Raw genomic sequence first — 6,998 nt, 5'->3', positions numbered from 1 at the left:
CACTCACTAAGTGTTGTGGCTCACTCACTCCCGGTAAGATGCTCTCACTCGCATGGTTGGTGGAGTCACTCAAATGGCTCTCAACCTCACATAGGTAGTGTGGCATGCTCTCAAGTGTGGGGCTAGTGGTGGTCACACTCATCCTCTCATAGGAAATGCACTCAGTGTCACATATGGTGGAGTCACTCATATCACTCGTGGGGTGGTGGCTCTCCACACATGGCAATTAAGGCATCTCGTCACATGTCGGTGTCAGAGAGATGTAGGTGCAAATGTCTCCATGCTCAATCATGTCGTAGTCATAGCCGTGGATGAAGGCCCAAGATGGCACATCATCACTCTCCTCCAAGACCAAAGGTAAGGTCTCATGTGCGGTCTCGTAACTTGACTCGGAGTATGAGTCCAATATGGGTGCCGCCTTCATGTTGTTGAAGAGGTTCGTGCGCGTCGTCGTGGTCGAAAGGGATGGCCCTTGCTCGACCTTCTTGTCGTCGTCTTGTTGTAGGAGGCCCATATGATGTGGCACCTCGTAGCTCGTCTCCATGACCGAAGGGAATTTCCCATGCTCGGCCATCTTCCTTGAGGGGCTTCCGAAGATGGAAGTGTCTCCCTCGCTCGTAGGTGGTCGCCTTGTAGTTGAAGATGTCGATGTAGGCGAACTCATGGGAAGTAGGCAAAGATTCCATACGTCCAAAGGCGAAGATGCCTTGAGAACACTTGGCGAAGATGCCAAAGTTGTGGTGGTAGTAGACGTAGCGTGCTCTTCGTGGTGCTTGTCTTTCGGTCTTCTCTTTTGCTCTTGAAGCTTGGCCTTGGCGTGCAGTAGGGCTTGTTGGGACTTGTAGGTTTGTGCTTGTGGAGCATCATCATGATGATGGTGTCGTTGTCGCACTTGAGCTCGTAGTAGATGTCATTCGTCGTCGTCGTGCACATGTTGCTTGGAAGTGACTTGTCCTTCATGACAAGGTGGATCACGGACGTGATGGTGGTCGCCATGGATATGTGGACGTGGACGACTTGCGCTTGCATCATTTTTGCGCTCTGAAGACTTGTGACTTGAACGTCGTCGCCTTGAGGATGATGAAGGGGAAGAACGATTGATCAACAAGGTCTGAATCTCCTCCATCCTTGCATCTTGCTCCTCCTTTTGTGCAGAAAGCTTGTTGTAGATGTAGTCCCTTTTCCTTGCTTCGGAGTGACGAATGTCGATGGAGAGATTCTCGATGCACTCCCGCAATCTTGATTGTGTGCCTTGCATTTGTCATTGTAGATCGAAGATTGACGCTTTGGTGATGTAGTTGTTCACGCCGTCGTTGTTGTGGAAGACCGGAGATGAAATGCCTTGCCTATCCATCACTCCAAGAGAAAAATGTGAGTGGTAGAAAGAGAAGAACGAATACCAAATGTACCTTGACCGAAGTTGAAAGTGAATCAATGATCACTCCAATGTGGACAAGGAAATAGCACAATTGGTACCAATTCTTAACGGTTTCTCACACCTACAAAAGTAAGGATTATGGTGGAGCTCGGTGAGGATAGTGGCACAAATTTTTTGATGCAAAATGTTAGCAAGAGTCAATAATGTTGAAAGAGATTCACAAATTCGCAAGTGAAACAAGTAGACCAAGAGCAATATGTGGCACACGGAAACACACACACGGATAAATAAATGGGGTCATGCAACCAAGGATGAGCAAAAAATGTGGAATCCACGCAAAATGCTCATGTTGCACAACTCAAGAGAGACGCTAGCACGATTGCTCAATAGGCGGATACGACACTTGTGAACAACCTATGATATGAAAAATGTATCGACTTTCTATCCCAAGTATGCTATATATGTATGATGTTCCGGTGGTATGATCCAAGATGATCGGATATGACAATCTTATATGCAATGTGGTACGATGCTATGGCACTTGCTTACAAGCTTCTTTGCTCTTTCTCTTTTGCTTAAAAGCTTATTCTTTTTTTGGCCACTTTGGCACAATGCACAAACCAAGATAGCAATTGTATATATGCGGGAACAAACTTGTGGCACAAATGATGATATTACATCAAGAAGATACCGATATGGTATGGTATGTATGCATTGTATGGTGTAGATCACTAATGTGCACAAGTAACGTTGCCGGCAATACTCAAATGGCTAGTCTCGATAGGCAAGTGACACAAAATGGGCTAGGGATTATCAATGCAATGGCAATGGAAAATACAATGGAGGGATACCATGATACCAAGATGATATGGAGGTTACCGTCCGTGTCGATGATGAGGGGCGGTGATCTTGATGGAGAAACCAAGATGATGGAGACTCGTCCCTAAGTAGCCGAAACACCTTAGGAAACGGAAAAACCGCGAACTCAAAATCTCAAATGTCAAATGGTGGTAGCAGGAACTCAGTGGGATTGCGGAAATGGAGGATATGGTGGTGGACTATACATGGGTGTCAGAGTTGAAAGCACGGTCCCTAAGTAGCCGAAACACCTTAGGAGACACAACTCACAACAGAAACAAAATTGGGTTAAGTTGGGGTGGCGGAACTGTATGGTTGGCAAGCCTATGCGGAAGTTATGGTGGTGGTGGTTGATGAAGAAGCAACCGTCCCGAGGTAGCCTATAGACCTTAGGATACTCAAATCATTCCTCAAGCAACCACTAATGCGACGGGGAACAAAATTGGTTAGGTTGCGGAAGTCGGTGGTGGTGTAGCGGATGATGTGGTGGAAGCCCTAGGCAAAGATGCCAAAGTTTTAAACTTTTGATGGAGTCAAATGATGTTGGTTGTATTTTTGTGGGAAGGGGGATGTCAAGAGCTTCAAAACGAGCTAAAGAACGTCAAAATCAGAGTTCAGATGAATTAGTTATGGCCGAAACAAAATTTGAGCGAAATCAGTTTTTACAGGTTACAGACGTCCGGACAAGGTCGGATGTCCGGGGGCCGGACGTCCGGGAGGGCTCGGAAGTCCGTCAATTCGGCTCGGGTTAGGGGTTCCGGATGTCCGGAAAAGGTCGTATGTCCGGTCGTTCCAGGGGCTCCAGACGTCCGTAAAAGGTCGGCCGTCCGGGGGTCGGGGTCAACGCGAAATGCAAGATCCGGGGCGCGATTTTGGGCGGAAAATGATGATTTTGGGGTCAAAATTGATGAGATTTCGTGGATGAAAGATGGGGAAACTTGGGGAGATGCTAGATCCACTTGAAACCAAGCAAATCGATGGATCAATCCAACAAAATTTCGTCAGACCAACAAATCACAAAAAAATTGGGGGCTATTTTTGATGGGGATTTTCGAATTTGGGGAAGAACACAACAAAATAAGGTTAGAAACACAATGGGGAGGCTCCGAAATCATGATCAACATGGCTCATGATACCAAGATGACATAGGTTAGAACCCTAATCGGCCGATCTTTCACGAAAGGAGCGGATCCCGTGACGAACACGAAGTAATGAGGAGGGGAACGAGGGAAAACACAAGGGAAACACAAGAGGAACACTCAAACTAACAAGAACAAGTTACACACGTGCTAGATCCTCGAGTACAAAGGAGAAGATACACGATCCAAAGTCAACAACGGATGATACACGCTAACCGGTCTTCGCCGTGAGGAGGTCTTGATGTTCTTCCCTAAAGAGGGGTCTTGAATCCGCTTGGGGGATCTTCTCCGTAGGAGGCTCGAATCTCCGAGGAGAAGGTAACCAAGTGGATGAGCAAAGCACTCACACAAAATATGAGCTAATCCTTTGCTAACCATAACTAGGAGGTAGTGGAGGAGTATATATAGTCTAGGGCCACGAAGGGGTAAGTGAGGGGCGAAGGGGTACATGGACCTCGGGCCCGTTACACTGTGTGCAAACAGGCGTCGGATGTCCGACAGGTACCGAACGTCCGGTGGCTCGCGAGGGTCCGGTCGTCCGGTACTTGTCAGACATCCGGTGTTTTGGCTCGATATAGCCATCGTATGATTTCCGGAGACTGTCAGTCATCCGGTCGCTGATGGTCATCGGGCGTTCGGTCTCGGTCGGTCGTCCGAGCGCTGTAGGTTGCCTCCGCTGAAGTTGTCCTAGCCGGCTGAGTGTCCAGGTGTCGGATGTCCGGCGTTGCCCGGTCGTCCGGTAGCTGAAGCTTTCGAGTAGCTCCTTCTCTTGCTCCCCGCGCTTGGTGTACTCGTCGTCTTGTCCATGGTCTCCCTCTTGGTTCCTAGTCATGCACATCACATATGTTTGAGGCAGTAGCCATGTCTCATGTATAGAAAGTGGTGGTTCGAAGAGAAGCGAGTTCACCTTAGCGTCCAATGGCGAACAGTCGAGGTCTCATCTTATGTATCCTTGGGTCATGGGGAGTGGTCGAAGTGGACATGGGAATGATTGTAGGATGCTCTACATCAATCCGTCAAGGTCATCATCGATGGAGGGAGTTGTCATAATCTTGCAAGTGAAGAACTTTGCTCCAAGCTCCAATTGCCCAAGGCGAAGCACCCAGATCCATACAAAGTGCAATGTCTTAGCGACTCCGGAACTATCCAAGTCGAGCATAGAGTACAAGTCTCCTTCAAAATTTGCGCCTACGAAGACACCTTAGAGTGCGACGTCGTTCCAATGACCGTTTGCCACCTTCTCCTTGGACACCCATGGAAATTTGATAGAGGAGTCATCCACAACGGTCGAACGAACCACTACATCTTCAAGATGAAGGGAAAGTAGTACGTACTCCGTCCCATGTCTCCAAGCCAAGTTGTCGCCGACAAGCAAGCCACCTGATGCGGAACATCCAACGATCATCCCCATGTCCATTTCGACCACTCACCATGACCCAAGGATACATAAGATGAGACCACAACTATTCGCCATTGGACGCAAGGTGAACTCGCTCCTCTCTGAACCATCACTTTCCATACGTGATAGAGGTGAAGGTGTCCCGATGTTTCGATGAGATGGTGGCTATCGTTTTGGAGGAAGTCGGCTTTGATGATCCGACTATGAACGTGCGAAGATGTCGCACCTTAGCAATCACTAAACTAACTCTGAGAGGTTATTGACCATGCTGGAGCACGGTCAACCTGACCACGAAGGTCTGTTTCCTGCAGGCAAACAAATAACAAGCCAGAAACTAAGATTGCAATCTGGATATTGCGAATATAAGAGGAAAGCTTTATTGATCAAGGTGGGGTTATGTGACGCCTTTGTCTGGTCGTTGAACACAAACAAAGTACATGAAGTTGCAGCTATGACGAACTTTTATCTAAACAAAACCCAAAGTCTAAACGATGCCCTAAGGGCTGTATATATGGAGGAGAGATGGGGGAACTTCGTGCCCTTGGAGGAGGGGTCCGAAACCAACCCTAACTCTTGTTTCCCCACACATACGGACTCTAAAAACAGCCTATACTTAAGTATTTCAAAAGTACATGGGCCTGGCCCAATAAAAAGGTGACGCAACACCTAGAATAGCCTCTGGACGAAATTTATGAAGTGGAATCTTATATATTTCGTCCAAGGCTTCATGCACTCCTTATGGTGGCTTCACAGTCATGAAATCATCACTTGTAACAACGTTCTTGTTCCCCTTGCGCATGCCATCATCTCCACGCTTGGTCTTGCTCTAGTGTTCATCCCTCTTATCCATGCCAGGCCCTACATTTGTAAGCAAAACAAATGTATCCAATTTAGGAAACATCATATTCTCATAAACATTAGAATCATTACCAAGGAACCAAAGTACCTCTGATAATTTAATTGGCGTGCGCGAGCTCTAGTAATTGGTCCAGTATGTATAGCAGCAGGGGCTGTGGGTGTAACAGTGGTATTGATGTCCTCATCATCCTCCCCTTCTTGAAATGAAGTCGTCCTGGAGGGAAGCTCATCTTCCTCACCCAAATAAGGCTTCAAATCTGTAATGTTAAAAGTGAGACGAACCCCAAAATCTACAGGCAACTCAAGTTTATATGCATTATCATTTATTATCTCTAACACCTTAAAAGTACCATCAGCACGTGGCATTAGCTTTGATTTGCGCAAATTAGGAGATCTATCCTTACGCAAATGTAATCAAACAAGATCTCCAGGTGCAAACACAACATGCTTTCTACCCTTATCTCCAGCAAGTTTATATATAGCATTCATACGCTCAATGTTTTCCGTAGTTAACTCATGCATTTTTAAAATCAATTCAGCATGTTCTTTAGCATCAAAATTAACCTTCTCCGAAGATGGAAGAGGCAACCAATCAATAGGTGCACGAGGTAGGAAACCAAACACAATTTCAAAAGGGCACATCTTAGTAGTAGAATGCAATGAACAATTATAAGCAAATTCAATATGAGGCAAGCATTCTTCGCACATTTTCTTATTATTCTTCAAAACAGCCCTAAGCATAGTAGACAATGTTCTATTGACTACTTCAGTTTGTCCATCAGTTTGGGGGTGACAAGTAGTACTAAAAACCAGTTTAGTCCCCAACGTAGCCCATAAACATCTCCAAAAGTGGCTAAGAAATTTAGTATCACAATCTGAAACAATAGTATTCGGCACACCATGCAAGCGAATAATTTCACGAGAGAACAAATCAGCAACATTAACAACATCATCGCTTTTATGACATGGTGTAAAGTGTGCCATTTTCGAGAACCTATCCACGACAACAATTATGCTATCCCTCCCCTTCTTTGTTCGAGGTAGACCTAAAACAAAGTCCATAGATATATCCTCCCAAGGAACACTAGGTACAGGCAAATGCATATGTAAACCATGAGGATTGAGTCGTGACTTAGCTTTTTGACATGTAGTGCAATGAGCAACAAAACGCTCAACATCTCGTCTCATCTTTGGCCAAAAGAAATGTGTAGCAAGTATATCCCCCGTATTCTTGATGCCAAAGTGTCCCATTAATCCTCCTAAATGCGCCTCCTGCAACAACGAAAGATGAATGGAGCTAGCTGGAATGCATAGCTTGTTAGCACGAAAAACAAATCCATCGTTAAGAACGAACTTGTTCCAAGTT

Source organism: Triticum urartu, chromosome 2 (assembly GCF_003073215.2).
Source record: "Triticum urartu cultivar G1812 chromosome 2, Tu2.1, whole genome shotgun sequence".
Classification (NCBI taxonomy): domain Eukaryota; kingdom Viridiplantae; phylum Streptophyta; class Magnoliopsida; order Poales; family Poaceae; genus Triticum; species Triticum urartu.
This window is presented reverse-complemented; position numbering follows the sequence as displayed.